The sequence below is a fragment of the Schistocerca serialis genome, chromosome 9 (assembly GCF_023864345.2).
Source record: "Schistocerca serialis cubense isolate TAMUIC-IGC-003099 chromosome 9, iqSchSeri2.2, whole genome shotgun sequence".
Classification (NCBI taxonomy): domain Eukaryota; kingdom Metazoa; phylum Arthropoda; class Insecta; order Orthoptera; family Acrididae; genus Schistocerca; species Schistocerca serialis.
In genome coordinates this window covers 150935453-150953261 of record NC_064646.1, presented here as the reverse complement: position 1 = coordinate 150953261, position 17809 = coordinate 150935453, and the positions used below count along the sequence as shown (strand labels likewise).

Below are 17809 nucleotides of genomic sequence, written 5' to 3'. Positions count from 1 at the left end.
TTGTTAAGAGCGTTTGGAGAATGGTAGCAAAATCCTCAAGCTAAACGGTCATCCAAGATTCCTGAAAGCTAAGTCCTTTTTGTAATCACAGTACATGAAATATTCACCAGCTGAAAATAATTCGGAGTTCAGTGCATCACTTTAGACAATAACACGCAGGAGGTAATGAGTAGAAACTCAGTCTATTCTCACTTCCATAATGCATGTGGAAAAGTTAGAATCAGTACTGGAGCACATGCAACCTTGAGAGAGTTAGGCCCTTCGAAAGTATTGTGTCGGCTGTTCACTGCTACCACAGGTGGGTCTGCCTTCTTCCAGAACTTGACGTTAAGTGTCCACCTTCTTGAAGGTCATCACGTAGAGTACCTGAATCTCTCCTTTGAATACACCACTCAGAGTGCCCATCCCCCCTTGACTCTGGCAGTGTTCTGTCACTGCCTGGTTCTCCATTGGCTGCAGTCCATCTTCACCAAAATGTACTTAATTTTTATGTTCTACAGGCATAGTTTTGACTCAACTTGACCAGTTTCTGAACTAAACTAACATATAACAACCATTTTTAAATAAAAGAAATGTTACAACCATTTGGTCATACTCCGATCATTCAGAATAACAACAAATAAAAGGCTTGTTCATAAGTAGGTAAGCCAACACTCTTGTACTGGTGCAGTCACTTTAAATGACAACAAATTGTTGTTATATATTGTTTAAACAATTATTTATGCCTACTTGATAGATGTGTCGTTCGGTACGCTTTCCAGTGGTTGTCAGCTAACAAATGCAATTAACCACTTCTTAAATTAAATTGGTTTTTTAATGTCAATTGTAATTATATTTAAATAAAGTTATTGGCAAAACAGTACCATATTCTTTAATGCATTTCTGCCTAGTGTGACATATGTCACATAACATTCTACCATTGTTCTCTCTTGTTAACAACAATGCATGCATTTGAAATGCCTATTGTTGTATATATCTCTGTTAAGGAAGTTCTAGTGTTGAAATTTAAGTAGGGGGTCTGCCAGTAGAAAGCAGGAAGAGGACAGTGCCTGGTAGTTCATTCACTGTAGACTTTTTCTGAATAAGATTGTCTTGGAATAAGAAGTAAGTACTATTTTCTGAAGCAATATACCACACAATTATAATGTTAGAGATGCTGGAATCTATGTTATTGTTGAACCACAAGATACAGTTCATTATGATGGTTCCAAATAAAATTTTTAGTTGCATTTTGCAGATATTTCTGCTAGGCAGAAAAGTCAATATAATGTTTCCTACAGTCTCAGAGGCCTGTACATGCATGAAATCCTGGCTTTTCTTGAGGAGGAGGAGGAGGGAGAAGATGCAATGGATATATTTATTGAGCCTCCTGAAGCTAATGAAAAGTCGGATGAAGATTCTGATGAAGAAGATGGGGGCGGAAAGATAGATAAACTTGGACCAAGGCAACTTTAAGCTGGTGCAGAAGTGGTATTTACCAACAGAAACATGTTAGGTGGTGAACTTAAGACTTATTGCTCTCATGATGATAAACCAAGAAACGTCATTCCAGGTGAAACAGCAAAGCTACAGATCTCAAAAACTGTAATAAGAGATTGGATCTGGAGGCAGGATCTGCAAATTGATAATGCTTTATTTCCTGAGAGTTATCACAGTGAATACAAAAGCTTGTCTTCAGTTCAATGCTTTGACCTGTTTCGGAATGATGAAATAATTAAATTTCTCAGTACTGAATCTACAAAATACGCTTCATTCAAGAACTGCCCAGATCCCAAAATAACACATGCAGAGATAAAAGGTTTCACAGGAATTCTAATTCTGTCGGGCTATAATCATCTACCTAGCAGATGATACTAGGATTCAGGATTGGACATGAGAAATGAAGTAGTACACAATATGGTAAAAAGAGACAGATTTGCAACAATTCTGAGATTCATTCACTCAAGTGATAACACACAGATCAATATAAATGATAAAATGTGAAAACTTTGTCCATTAAGAGATACATTAAGAAAAGTGTTTTCTCTCCGCTATCAGCATTAGTAAGGTTTGGGTTATGATGAGAGCAAGATAAAGTATTTTGGCAGGCATGGATGCAGACCATTTATGAAAGGCAGACCCATTAGGTTTGGGTACAAAGTGTGGTGGCTAAACACAAACGTGGATTATCCAGTGGATTAACAACAATAATTAATAAATTTATCTGTTTTGAAGTGAATAATGAAGAAATTTCTGGACTACTGCAGGCACTATCTACAACTTGGAGAAGACACTTTCTTGAGATATTCAGCAATTTTTTATTTTGTCTCACTTCCGTCAGTCATCAGCAATGTACAGGACAAAGCACAACATATGTGTGTTGTGGGTGGACTATGTGATGAACTTGTAACCACCACCACCACATTAATGCTAATAACTGAGAAAAAGTAATTATTGTTAACTTATAGAATCAGTATTAGTCTTACAAAACTATGGTAATAATAATGAGCTTTTGAAAATAATTTAGTTTTGTGACTGAAATAGAATTGAATTTTTTAGGTTTTACACCCCCCCCCCCCCCCCCCCCCCGCCCTCCCCCCAGGCTGGAAACTACTGCTCTAAGACAATGTCCAAAAGGAATAAAAGAGGAGATTTTGGTTACAAAAGCAGCAAGGAAAGTGGAATGATTATTATCAGATGGCTAGATAATTCTGCAGTAACAAATGCTTTGACCAGCCATGGGATCAATCCAGTGAGCTCTGTGAGCTGATAATCAACACAAGAGAAGAAAAGAATACTTGTACCGTGACCGCATGTCATTGGAGAATACAACAAAAATTTGTGAGGAACTGACTGAATGGATAAAAATATAGTGTTATTTAGGGTGAGCATCAGAGGAAAGAAATGTGGTGGCCAATTTTTATGAGGGTACTGGATTTGTCTGTATGGAACGTGTGGCTTCTCTACAGAAAAACGGGTATGAATATGCCCCAACTGCAGTTTTGGCACTACATTGTGAAATGTTACTTGACTTCCAATGAAACAATTCCTAGAGGTCCTTGTCGCCCTGCAAGTAATTGATATGAAGGTAGAGTTCTGCATGACATCAGATATGATGAAAAATCATCTGGTAGCTATAGTGCCACAGAAGAAAAGGAGATGCTGTGCTGCTGAAAACTGCAGAGGAACTCCAAGAACAGTGTGCTGCAAATGTGTTGTTGGTTTGTGCATAGTGTTTTGTACCGTATCACAGAAAATGAATGCTAAACATAATGTAAATGACATACACAGCTTTTTTTTATTTACTGTAATGTATTTCACTAAAATGTATGATCTGCCTAGCATGACATATGTTATTCTCTCTTTGTGTGTTGTTTGTGGGAAGAGACCAGGCAGCGAGGTCATTGGTCTCATTGGATTAGGGAAGGATGGGGAAGGAATTCGGCGGTACCCTTTCAGAGGAACCATACCGGCATTTGCCTGGAGCGATTTAGGGAAATCACGTAAAACCTAAATCAGGATGGCTGGATGTGGGATTTAACCGTCGTCCTCCTGAATGCGAGTCCAGTGTGCTAACCACTGCGCCACCTTGCTCGGTCTACTCTCTCTTTGACTCAATCATTAATTACTTTTTTGTTTAGCTTGTTGTAGTGCATTTCATTAATGACAGTGAACAAATAAATATCAGATATGTGTAAAATTCAGAAGTCAAAATTAATTCAGGCAGAAATGGGTTAAATAACTACATAAGTATGATAAATCATAAGGCATTGTGCTGAATTTTGTTTCTGTGATATTGTGGAGAACAGATGTTCTGATAGACATTTGCATAAACAAAAAATATGAGGGTAATCCCAAAAGTAAGGTCTCCTATTTTTTTTATAAGTACAGAACTCTGTTTGTGTGGCAATTGATCACACTGTTATGAAGAGTGCTTCATGCACTGTGTGTAAACATGTGCGTGCCGTGCTGAGGCGCTCCGTCTCGGCTTGGCAGCCATTGACAATGGAGCTCCTGTAGGATGTTAGCGCCAAGGGTGAATTGCGTGCAGTTATTCAGTTTTTAAACGTGAAGGGCACTGCGCTGATTGAAATCCATTGCCAATTGGCAGAAGTGTATGGTGAGTCATGCATGGGTGTCAAAAATGTTTGTAAGTGGTGGAGAGAGTTTGCAGCTGGTCGGACTGAAATTCACGACGAACAAAGGAGCGGGAGACAGTCAATTTCTGAGGAGACAGTGTTGAAGGTTGAGCACAGCATGAAACTTCCTGGCGGATTAAAACTGTGTGCCAGACCGAGACTCGAACTCGGTACCTTTGCCCTTTGTGGGCAAGCACTTGCCTGTGAAAGGCAAAGATCCCGAGTTCGAGTCTCGGTCTGGCACACAGTTTTAATCTGCCAGGACGTTTCATATCAGCGCACACTCTGCTGCAAAGTGAAAATCTCATTCTGTTGAACAAAGCATGCGTGAAGATCGGCGGATCACCCTGGATGATCTTTGCACATTGGTTCCTGAGGTTTCCCGAAGCACCGCTCACAGAATTTTAACGGAAACATTTAACTACCGGAATGTGTGCACAAAAAGGGTGCCACACATACTGACTGAGGACCACATGTGGCAACAAGTTGATGCTTCCCACGCATTTCTTCACCGTCTTGCAGCCAAACAGGACAACTTTTTGGACTCAATTATCACGGGTGACGAAATCTGGGCATACCACTTTACACCTGAGAGAAAGCAAGTCACGCCAGTGGCAGCATCCTTCTTTGCCAAAGCTGCGAAAATTCAAACAAACTCAGTCTGCTGGTAAAGTCATGACAACCATTTTTTGGGATCGGAAAGGGGTATTGTTGGTTGACTTTATGACCACTGGGACCACAATTAACGCTGACAGATACTGTGAAACTCTGAAGCAACTCAAATGGGCAATTCTGAACTGGAGAAGAGGAATGTTGAGCAAGGGCGTACACATCTCCATGACAACGCTCGTCCACACCACTCGGCAAACTGTTGCTCTCCTGCTACAGTTTGAGTGAAACATAGTCACCCACCAACCCTATAGTCCTGACTTGGTGCCCTGTGACAATCACCTGTTCCCTAAGTTAAAAGAACATTTGGCCGGAAAGCGATTCAACTCCAATGACGAGGTGGAAGAAGAGGTTCATAACTTTCTGAACAGCATGGCAGCGAGCTGGTATAATATGGGCATACAAAAACTGCCACAGCATCTACAAAAACGCATTGACAGAAATGGTGATTATGTCAAAAAATAGCTAAATGTTCAAGCTGTAAACTGATGTAAACCATTGTAGAAATAAACAGGTCTATGTACTTATAAAAAATAGGAGACCTTACTTTTGGTATTACCCTCGTATAAAACATAATAAATCAATAAATGGAGTTGATGCAGATGAGTGGCTTTCAAGGATGATAGCTAAAGAGCAATGCTTTCATCTGAGGTAACGTTTGTTGAATCACGTGATGGATTTAAGTTGTTAATTCTAGGGTCATTGTGAAAATATTCAGTTACCGTAAAACATTAACTTCTCTAGTTTTAAAGATATTAAAAGTATTGTTGAGCTGTTGGATGTGCCCCATTTTTCTGAGATAGCAGATGTATTCAGATTCACTCTTTTATGTGATTGTGGCGTGTTATAGAATTTTAAGAGTTATTTGAACCCATATTTCACACAGGCTTACACCCCATAATTTCTGGTACATCTCCTGCACCCGTCATGTGAGCAACCACTGTCAGAATTCCTCTCTTTGGGCTGCACCCATTTTTGGCTACTCAGGCTGACCAGCAACGTGTGCTCCGGCTGGTCCAGTTGCCAGGCCATGACGGTAACATTCAGCTGCACAGCCAAATTCGCCTTACCTCATATCAGTTGTAGGTAACCAAATTGCTCGCCTATATATATATATGTAATGTTATAGGTAGAACTATGACTACTGTCTGCGATAAAGCTGTTGAAAGCTTGGTCCCAGAGTTCGATCTTTGGCTTTCTAATACTAATGTTCCTACACACATCAATGTGGCATATTGATGTTATTTGACCACTGGTCTTTCCTTTTGCAACCTGTGTCTGCTGCCCTCCAACTATTCTAGGATTCATGATGACCTGTGTGACAGTGATCATTTTCCAGTCATCTTGAAACTTAATCAGTGTCACTCATGTGGGCGTCCATCCAGATAGGTTCTTTTCACCAAAGCTGGTTGGGATGCTGTTGCCACTGCCATCACCCTCAGCTCTCTGACACATGGAGGTGTCTGTGTGGCTGTCCAGAGCACAACTGCAGCCATTCTGTTGGCAGCTGACTAATTGATCCCCTCTTCCTTGGCTCCCCCATCGGACGACAGTACCAGGTGGACCCCCAAAATCAAAATAACTGTGGTCATTGGAGATTGCTGATGTGGCTTTCCAATGCAATAAGTGACATCTATCAATGGAGCACCTCACTGCCATTACATGAATCTGTGCCCATGTCTACCACCTCATAAAATGACAAAAACAAGAACGCTGGGAGCAGTATGTTGCTACCATTGGACTGTATACCCCATCTTTGTAGATTTGGACAAAGGACACCACTATGCTGCAGGTGTAACTGATATTTCTGTGAATGGTGTTGTGTACACTGACCCGGATGCTGTAGTCAAACATTTTGCAGTACACTATGCTCGAGCCTCTGCATTGGAGACTTATTAGCCTGCATTTCGTGTCATCAAACAGCGTGTAGAGCAACTTTACTTACCATTTACTACACCTCGTCCGAAGCCATATAATGCTGTGTTCAGTGAGTGGGAATTCTTGAGCCCCCTAGCTGTTTGTCCTGATAACGGCTCCAGGGTCAGACTGAATCCACATCCAGATGCCCAAACACTTATCAGTGGAGTGTTAGCATCATGCCCTTGCCATTTTCAACCAAATGTGGAATGAAGGTGAGTTACTGTTTCATTGGCGAGAAAGTGTGATCATCCCCATACTGAAATTGGGTAAACACCCCCATGAGATGGACAGCTATTGTCCAGTTAGTCTCAGTGAGGTTCTATGCAAATTGCTGGAGCGTATGATCAGCTGTCAGCTACATTGTACTTTGAGTCTTAGGATTTTTTGGTTCTTTCGCAGGGTGGTTTTCGTCAAGGCCATTCTACTGCTGACAATTTGTTCTGTCTGGAGTTTGCTATTCAGTAAGCTTTTGCCTGGCATTAGCATCTCGTAGCAGTTTTCTTAGACTTTCAAAAGATTTAAGACATGACATAGTGTTACCACATCCCTGTTACCCTACAGGAGTGAGGTCTCTGGGGTCCACTCCAAATTTTTGTTCCACCATACTTTCGGTTTCAAGTTGGTGCTTTCCACAGTTTCCCCTGTATACAAGAGAACGAGTTCCCACAGGTCTCGGCACTTACTGTGCCTCTTGTTCTAGTAGCTATCTGTGTGGTCAAGCTGCAATGGTGGTGTAGACAGTGTCAGCCTCCCATTTTGCTCACGACATTCTTTTATTATCCTAAAAGTGTGGTTGTTGTTGTTGAAAGCCGACTGCAGGGCCCCCACAAAAAGCGCAGTCGTGGGCTCTCACCCATGACTCCTGGGTTTCTGCCACCAAGACATGCATCATGCATTTCTGTCACCATTGTAGTGTCCATACACACCCAGAGCGCCACCTCAACAACCAGTTGCTCAATGTGGTGGAGTCTTATTGCTTTTGGGACAGGTCTTTGATGCCCAGTTGACGTGCCTTCCCCATCTTTGCCAACTTACACGAATGTGCTGGTCACACCTTAATGCTCTTTCCTGCCTCTGTAACACCAGCTGCGGCAAGACTGCTGTACACTTTTGTGGCTCTAAGAAGCTCTAATCTTGTCCCGTCTTGCTTATGGGAGCCTGATATATGGACTGGCATCGCCTTCAGCATTGCAGGTGCTGGACCTGATACACCATTGTGGCAGGTGCCTTTGACTAGCCCTGTAAACAGCCTATTCGCAGAAGGTGAGGTCTCGCCTGTACACATCAGGTGCCAAGAGCTACTGCTTAACTATGGAATACACAATCCCTGCTCTGCTGAACTCTGAACTACTGCGTCCTTTTTCCTTGTAGGGAGATTTACCATTACATCCCACATCAGAGGCCAAGTACTAGAGACATGATTGCAATTCACATACAGTCTCTTTGCTCTGAACTCCACCCTTTCCCACTGTCCCATGCTGTCGCAGAGAAATCGTGTGCACATGATGGTTTGTTCCCCGTCCTCAGCTCTGTCTTGACCTCTCCCTTGGACTGAAAGATTCTGTTGACCCCATGGTTTTCCACTGCCTGTTCTTGGGCATCCTCGATGCTTTTCTGAGCTCAGACGTGGTATACACACAAAAAAAAGGACAAATTGGTTTTGCCTAGACATGTGCAAGGTGCAGTGAACTATGCTCCCTGCCGAACAGATGCAGTGTATTCACTGCAGAATTGGTGGCTGATGCTCGAGTCATCAGCTATCTTTGTTCTTGCACCAGTGGGATGTTCTTAATCTGCAGTGATTCCCTGAGTAGTCTTCAGGCTATTGACCAGTGCTATCCTCACAACCCACTGGTTGTGATTACGCAGTATCTCCTTAATGGCCTCAACCAAGCAGAACAGTTGGTCATCTTTGTCTGGACCTCTGGTCATGTTAGGATCCCAGGGAATGGACTTGCTGACCAGTTGGACACACAGGCTACCAGGAAGTCGATTTTGGAGATGGGGATACGGGAACCAGATCTTCAGGCAACTCTGTGCCATCAATTGTTGGATGCTTGAAGGAGGAGGAGGAGGAAACTAGTGTTTAACGTCCCGTCGACAATGTCATTAGAGACAGAGCACAAGCTCGGATTAGGGAAGGATTGGGAAGGAAATGGGCCGTGCCCTTTCAAAGGAACCATCCTGGCATTGGCTTGAAACAATTTAGGGAAATCTTGGAAAACCTAAATCAGGATGGCTGGAGATGGGTTTGAACCGTTGTCCTCCCGAATGTTAGTGCAGTGCGCTAAGCACTGCGTCACCCCGCTCGGTGGACGCTTGAAATACGGATTAGTGTGCCATGCTTTCTCCAAACTAACTGCGAACCATAAAGGAGACTATGGCCATACAGGAGTCCTTCCTATGTGCTTCTCGCAGGGATTCTACTGTTCTGTTGGCTTCAAATTGGCTTCCTTCCAGGGCTCCGCATTCGTTCGCAGAGTACGGGTTTCGCGACCCCGGGGCTCCTGAGCTGGGAACTCGTTACTGCCGCTAGGGCTCTGTCTAGGTGGACTTTTAGTTCCCTAGATGCTTGTGGGACTGACATGGATCCTTCGAAGTTTTCTCTTCCATCTCCCAGCAGAATGGGTGGGCCACTGGTAGGTAACAACACCCAGTCAAATAAGAGGGCTTGGGTAACCAGCCCTCCTGACTCATTCATTTGCAGCAGAACACATGCTGTTTCTCATAATGACCTTCTAATAGTTAAAAAAAAAAGAGCGCAGTTTTGAAAAAAATTCACGATTTCATATACAAAAAGGATTGAAGGGCATTGCTGGAACATTGAAATCTGTCAGGCGCTTGTGAAATGGGACTCTCTTGGTGGAAATGTCCAGTTACAAACATCATCTACATGATTACTCTGCAATTCACATTTAAGTGCTTGGCAGAGGGTTCATCGAACCACAATCATACTATCTCCCTACCATTCCACTCCTGAACAGCGCGTCGGAAAAATGAACACACAAACCTTTCTGTTCAAGCTCTGATTTCTCTTACTTTATTTTGATGATCATTCCTACCTATGTAGGTTGGGCTCAACAAAATATTTTCGCATTCGGAAGAGAAAGTTGGTGACTAAAATTTCGTAAATAGATCTCGCCGCGACAAAAAATGTCTTTGCTTTAATGACCTCCATCCCAACTTGCATATCGTATCTGCCACACTCTCTCCCCTATTACATGATACTACAAAACAAGCTGCCCTTTTTTGCACCCTTGCACAATTGAAGAACCTTCAAAAACCTCAGTGTCTTGGTCAGTGTGCAACAAAGATCTGGTTGACATTCCCCGAGACAAACTGAAAGCTGAATGGTCCTGGGAAGGCATTGTTGACATGCAGAACATTATGGAAAGAGTGGATGGCAATCTAGTGAAATCAGACTCATTTATACTGACGTTCAGCAGCGTGAATTTCTAAAGCACATTAAGACAGGCTTCCTTTGCCTTAGTGTATGGCTTTATTGCCTGAACCCAATGCACTGTTTTAAGTGTCAGCACTTTAGGCACACTACTGTTGGATGTAAGGGAGAAGCCACTTGTGGCAAATGTGGGAAGGCCACATGTGGAGGAGTTGGCTGTTCATCTCCTTTGAAGTGTGTCAACTACTCTGGGTATCACCCTGTCTGGAGTAGGGATTTGAAGAAAGGAAGATACAAGAAATAAAAACAACCAAACGTACCTCATATGGAGAGGCCAAAAATATCTAGAAGGCCCTGCAACCCCCTTCTGTGCCTCTTATTAAAAAGTCAGTCCCTAAAACCAATGCTGCTACACAAATGGAGGTCGCGTGTCAGCAATAGTATCTGCATCTTCCAGTGCACTTGTTCTATCTGTTATTTCGGAGCCCATACCTCCACACAAAACTGTAGACAAGGCTGTGGTTGCTGCTGTTGTGGAGCTCCCTGTCCCTCTGAAAGTTCAACCTGGTGTACCATCCAGTGCTGCTGCTGCTGCTGCTGCTGCTGCTGCTGTTGCTGCTGCTGCTACTTGTGCAACCACTGTCGTGGCCCCAAAGCTCATTCAGGGCCCTCCCAGGGGGCCCATAGTCCCTTTTGTGGCTATGGGCGTGGCACGCACGGAGCCCCGAGCTTTTGCAGTCTCCTTCCTTTTTCCAGACTGCATTACCATCCCTGTTTCTCTCCTTTCCTGTCCTTGCTCCTTACTCCCTCCCCCCTCCTTTCTCTCTTGGTGGACATCTTTATATCCACCTGGCTCTTCTCCCGGCTTTGTTTTGGTATGTGCTATTGTTTAGTTTGCTGTTTCCCTCTCCTTTTTGGCGTTTTCGGTCCCCTTGGGGTTTGACCTACATTTCCAACAACTTTCCGTTCAATGTGAGCCATTTGGGGATGAACTCCCTACCTAGCTTCCATGGTGCAGGTTCCTCTCCCCCTCTCCTCCCCTCCCCTTTCGCTTTGCAACCTGACCCCCCTCCTGCTAGGTCACCAGCACGGTAGCCAGTCCGTGTGGTGGTGTTGTTAAGTACCCACTTGGCTGAGCCCCCTGAAAGCACAGGTATCACACTGCTAGTACCTGAGCTGCTAATGCCTCGTGTATGCCAAGGAGTCAGTGTTTATCACTTTGGGGCATCAGAACTCCCAGCTATGGCCACTGCGCCATACGGCCCTTGCTGTGGCTGGGTGGCGCCCACGGGGCAAGCTCCTGGTTCGTGTGGGTGGTACTAGGGTGGACGCCTTGCACATGAAGCGACAAAAGCTTCAGCATCCTGTCAATTCTGTGGCTGTCTCTAAGAGTGATAGAAGACATGACACTCCTTCTTCTGATCCTTCGGCCTTCCCCTCCCTGGCTACCCCCTGGGAAGATGGTCAAGCTTGCCAGCTTGGGTTGAAACCTTTCCCTCAGTTCCTGGTTTGTACTAGGACAGAAAGCAAAAGTTTCGCCTTGATCAAGCCTTTGTTTTTCATGGAGATGATTGCAGATAAGTATGGCGAAATGGAATCAATGAGTAAAATGCGATCCGGTGCTTTGCTCATAAAGACCTCTTCTGCTGCCCAATCTGAAGCTCTGCGTGCTTGTGACCATCTCGGTGACATCCCAGTCTCCGTCACACTCCACAAATCTTTGAACTCAAGTCACAATTTTCCACTGGGGTCTTCTACTCCAAACTGACAAGAGCTCCGTGCAAACCTCGAGTGGCGAGGAGTCCGATTTATCTGCCGTGTACAGCAAGGCCCTAAAATCAGTCACACTGATACAGGTGCCTTTATCCTGGCCTTCGAGGGGGATACCCTCCCGTAGAAGGTAAAGGTGATGGGGTATCAGTGTGATGTAAAACCTTACATTCCACCACCGATGAGATGCTTTAAATGCTTACGGTTTGGACACATGTCTTCCCGCTGCACCAATGATCCCCTCTGCGGTTACTATGGGCGGAATCAAGAGTACACGACCTTAGATCGACTTACTTACACCAAGGCATGTCCAAAGTATGATGGGATCAATCCCATGCCTATAACTTCTATATTTGCTTCAGTTATGTCCATGTCGTTATCAGGAGAAAGAAAACTGGCATTCTACAGATCGGAGCGTGGAATGCCAGATACCCTAATCGGGCAGGTAGGTTAGATAATTAAAAAAGGGAAATGGTAGGTTAAAGTTAGATACAGTGGGAATTAGTGAAGTTAGTTGGCAGGAGGAACAAGACTTTTGGTCAGGTTAATACAGGGTTATAAATACAGAATCAAATAGGGGTAATGCAGGAGTAGGTTTAGTAATGAATAAAAAAATAGGAGTGCGGGTAAGCTACTACAAACAGCATAGTGAACGTATTATTGTGGCCAAGATACATGAAGCCCATGCCTACTACAATGGTACAAGTTTATATGCCAACTAGCTCTGCAGATGATGAAGAAATTGATGAAATGTATGATGAGATAAAAGAAATTATTCCGGTAGTGAAGGGAGACGAAAATTTAATAGTCATGGGTTACTGGAATTCCAGAGTAGGAAAAGGGAGGGAAGGAAACATAGTAGGTGAATATGGATTGGGGGTAAGAAATGAAAGAGGAAGCCGTCTGGTAGAATTTTGCACAGAGCATAACTAAATCATAGCTAACACTTGGTTCAAGAATCATGAAGGAAGGTTGTATACATGGAAGAATCCTGGAAATACTAGAAGGTGTCAGATAGATTATATAATGGTAAGGCAGAGATTTAGGAATGAGGTTTTAAATTGTAAGACATTTCCAGGGGCAGATGTGGACTCTAACCACAATCTATTGGTTATGAACTGTAGATTAAAACTGAAGAAACTGCAAAAAGGTGGGAATTTAAGGAGATGGGACCTGGATAAACTGAAAGAACCAAAGGTTGTACAGAGTTTCAGGGAGAGCATAAGGGAACAATTGACAGGAATGGGGGAAAGAAATATAGTAGAAGAAGAATGGGTAGCTCTGAGGGATGAAGTAGTGAAGGCAGCAGAGGATCAAGTAGGTAAAAAGACGAGGACTAGTAGAAATCCTTGGGTAACAGAAGAAATATTGAATTTAATTGATGAAAGCAGAAAATATAAAAATGCAGTAAATGAAGCAGGCAAAAAGGAATACAAAGTCTCAAAAATGAGATCGACAGGAAGTGCAAAATGGCTAAGCAGGGGTGGCTAGAGGACAAGTGTTAGGATGTAGAGGCTTATCTCACTAGGGGTAAGATAGATACTGCCTACAGGAAAATTAAAGAGACCTTTGGAGAAAAGAGAACCACTTGTATGAATATCCGGAGCTTTGATGGAAACCCAGTTCTAAGCAAAGAAAGGAAAGCAGAAAGGTGGAAGGATTATATCGAGGGTCTACACAAGGGCAAAGTACTTGAGGACAATATTATGGAAATGGAAGAGGATGTAGATGAAGATGAAATGGGAGATACTATACTGCGTGAAGAGTTTGACAGAGCACTGAAAGACCTGAGTCAAAACAAGGCCCTGGGAGTAGACAACATTCCATTAAAACTACTAAGAGCCAGTCCTGACAAAACTACCATCTGTTGAGCAAGATGTATGAGACAGGCGAAATACCCTCAGACTTCAAGATGAATATAATGTTTCCAATCCCAAAGAAAGCAGGTGTTGACAAATGTGAAAATTACTGAACTATCAGTTCAATAAGCCACGGCTGCAAAATACTAACACAAATTCGTTACAGACGAATGGAAAAACTGGTAGAAGCCGACCTCGGGGAAGATCAGTTTGGATTCCGTAGAAATGTTGGAACATGTGAGGCAATACTGACCTTAAGACTTATCTTAGAAGAAAGATTAAGGAAAGGCAAACCTACATTTATAGCATTTGTAGACTTAGAGAAAGCTTTTGACAATATTGACTGGAATAATCTCTTTGAAATTCTGAAGGTGGCAGGGGTAAAATACAGTGAGCGAAAGGCTATTTACAATTTGTACAGAAACCAGATGGCAGTTACAAGAGTCGAGGGGGCATAGAAGAAGAAATGGTTGGGAAGGGAGTGAGACAGGGTTGTAGCCTATCCCTGGTGTTATTCACTCTGTATATTGAGCAAGCAGTAAAGGAAACAGAAGAAAAATTTGGAGTGGGTATTAAAATCCATGGAGAAGAAATAAAAACTTTGAGGTTCGCCAATGACATTGTAATTCTGTCAGAGACAGCAAAGGACCTGGAAGAGCAGCTGAATGGAATGGACAGTGTCTTGAAAGGAGGACATAAGATGAACATCAACAAAAACAAAACGAGGGTAATGGAATGTAGTCGAATTAAATCGGGTGATGCTGAGGGAATTAGATTAGGAAATGAGACACTTAAAGTAGTAAAGGAGTTTTGCTATTTGGGGAGCAAAATAACTGATGATGGTTGAAGTAGAGAGGATATAAAATGTAGACTGGCAATGACAAGGAAAGTGTTTCTTAAGAAGAGAATTTTGATAACTTCGAGTATAGATTTAAGTGTCAGTAAGTCGTTCCTGAAAGTGTTTGTATGGAGTGTAGCCATGTATGGAAGTGAAACATGGATGATAAATAGTTTGGAAGAAGAGAATAGAAGCTTTCGAAATGTGGTGCTACAGAAGAATGCTGAAGATTAGATGGATAGATCACATAACTAATGAGGAGGTGTTGAATAGAATTGGGGAGAAGAGGAGTTTATGGCACAACTTGACAAGAAGAAGGGACCGGTTGGTAGGACATGTTCTGAGGCATCAGGGGATCACAATTTTAGCATTGCAGGGCAGTGTGGAGGGTAAAAATCGTAGAGGGAGACCAAGAGAGGACTACACTAAGCAGATTCAGAAGGATGTAGGTTGCAGTAGGTACTGGGAGATGAAGCAGCTTTCACAGGATAGAGTAGCATGGAGAGCTGCATCAAACCAGTCTCAGGACGGAAGAAGACGACCACCACCACCACAACCACAACAACAACAATAACAATGTTCCTACCCCCTCCTCTTCCCAGCCCCGCCCCATTCACTCCACACCTTTTGCCTCACCCTCACCCTCACCCTCACATTCCCGATTCCCTTCCCCCTCCCCCCTCCCCATCAGTGCCCATACCCACCCCTTTGAGTGCTGCTCCCCCTCCCCCACTGGGGACGCACTCCCCTTCTTTGGCAGCCACCAGTACTGGAGCTTCCTCCCAGGACTCCTCTTCCCGGTACCCGCCTGAAAGGTGATCTGCAGCTTCACATTGGCCATGCGATCCATGGCTGGTGGGCGCTGAGATTGCCAGGTGTAATTCCGTGCCTGACCTCACTGCAGTCTGCCCTTCTCTTCTTTCACAAGAGAAGAAGCAGAAACACAAGAAAAAGGGCAAGGCCCCTCCGGTAGCCCCTGAGATGCCACCTTCCGCTCCTCCAACCAACAAACCAACAGTCTGACCCCACATATATGGACATTACCCCATCACTATCAGTGACAGATGGCGACTCAGTGGCGTGACTGGCTCTGGTCCATTCAGTTCCCATTTGGACTCCAGCTTGAGAATCCTCCAGTGGAATTGTAATGGCTATTTGCATCACCTCCTGGAGTTGCAGCCCCTTCTTTCCTCCTACTCTGCTGCTTGCATTGCTATTTTGTCGATTCTTACTCACCCCTGGACTTGCATTCGGGAGGACGACGTTTCAATCCCGTGTCTGGCCATCCTGATTTAGGTTTTCCGTGATTTCCCTAGATCACTCCAGGCAAATGGCGGGATGGTTCCTTTGTCAGGGCACGGCCGACTTCCTTCCCCATCCTTCCCTAATCCGAGCTTGTGCTCCGTCTCTAATGACCTTGTTGTCGATGGGACGTTAAACACCAATATCCTCCTCCTCCTCCTCCTCTCTCACCCACCCTTCAAGGGTTCCACACTTTCTGTTGAAACCGAATTGGCCCCTTGCGGGCTTCTGGTGATGTCTGCACCTTGGTTCGCAAGGACTTTGTTAGTAAATCAGTTCCCCTCCATACCACTCTGGAAGCAGTTGCTGTCAGGGTCCATCTGGCCACTCCAATCACAATCTGTAATCTTTACCTCCCACGTGACAAGCCGCTCACATCCCATGCCCTCACCACCCTTCTCTTCAACAACTCCCTTCTCCCTTCCTGCAATTAAGGGATTTTTATGCCCCCAACCCTCTTTGTGGTAGTCACACAACTACTGCCCTGGTAGGGCTTGACCTCTGTCTCCTAAACATCGCTGCTCCCATACACTTTAGTGTGGCACACGACACTTTCTCTGCAGTCTCGGCTTTCTTCCCTCCATTGAGTGGGGTCTACACAATGTCTTACGTGACAGCGATCATTACCCGATTGTTTTGACCTTCCTTCAGTAGATCTCGCTCACACCCTCCCAGGTGGGTCTTCTCTAAAGCTGATAGGGGTGCATTCTCCTCTGCTACCCCCCCCCCCCTCCCACCCCGTATTACCACACAGTAGTATTGTTGAGTCTACACAGACTTTGACTGCCACTATTTTTCCACAGCTGTTTCAGCCATCCCTTCTTCCTCTGGTTACCTTGTCGCTGCCGTGCTCTTCAACACTTCAGGCGGCACCCTTCTACTGCTCTCCTTCTGGTCTTTAGACCATCCTGCACCCAGGCCCATTACCTAATCAAATTTCAGAAATGGATTTGCTGGGAATGATATGTAGCTGCCATAGGACCGCACACCCTCTCTTCACAAGTCTGGGCGAAACTCTGGCGAATTTTTGGCCATCGTCCTTTCATACTGATGTTGCAGGAATTTCTGTGCATGCTGTTGTCCTTACCCATCCGGACTTAGTCACAGAGCATTTTGCTCAACGCTTTGCCCAAGCCTCTGCATCGACTCAGTATCTGCCCACGTTCCTCCTCCTGAAAGGGCGCTCAGAACAACTGCCTTTGTCTTTCGTTTCCCGCTGCTTGGAGCCTTATAATGTCCCATTTAGTGGGAATTTGCCAGCGCTCTCGCCCTTTGTCCAGGCATGGCTCCTGGACCAGATCACGTACATAACCAAATGTTCCAACACTTATAGGTGGCTGGCCACCATTGTATACTACCTTCTGTGGAGCGAGGGGGTATTTCCTACCCAGTGGCAGGAAAGCATTGTTATTCTGGTGCTGAAGCCTGGGAAGTCACCTCTTTAGTTGGATAGCTACCATCCAATTAGCTAGCCTTACCAACACCCTATGCAAGCTCCTTGAACACCTGATGAGTCGGTGGCTGTTTTGGATCCTTGAATCTCGTAACGTTTTGTCATCGACTCAAGGTGGTTTTTGCTGTGGCCCTTCTACCAGGGATAACTTGGTTCACCTGAAGTCTGCTATCTGGTCGGCTTTTGGCCATCGGCAACATCTCAATGCAGTCTTCTTTGATTTGCATAAAGCCAATGACACCACCTGGTGCCACCACATCCTGACCACCCTTCACGAATGGCACCTTCGTGGTGCTCTGACAGTTTTTATCCGTAACTTTCTTTCTTGTTGCTCTTTCCGGGTCCCAAATGGTTCCTCCTTCAGCACTTCCCATCTCCAAGAAAATGGGGTTCCACAGGGTTCCGTGTTGAGCATACCTCTGTGTCTTGTCACCATTAATGGACTGGTGGCAGTTTCTGGGCTGACAGTGTTCCCCTCTT

General features: G+C 44.4%; 1 pseudogene; it reads left to right on the top strand.

Annotated features, from left to right (window-relative positions):
• Positions 1-1296: 1296 nt before the first annotated feature.
• LOC126419435 (uncharacterized) overlaps positions 1297-17809 on the top strand; it is a 147622-nt pseudogene continuing 131109 nt past the window's right edge.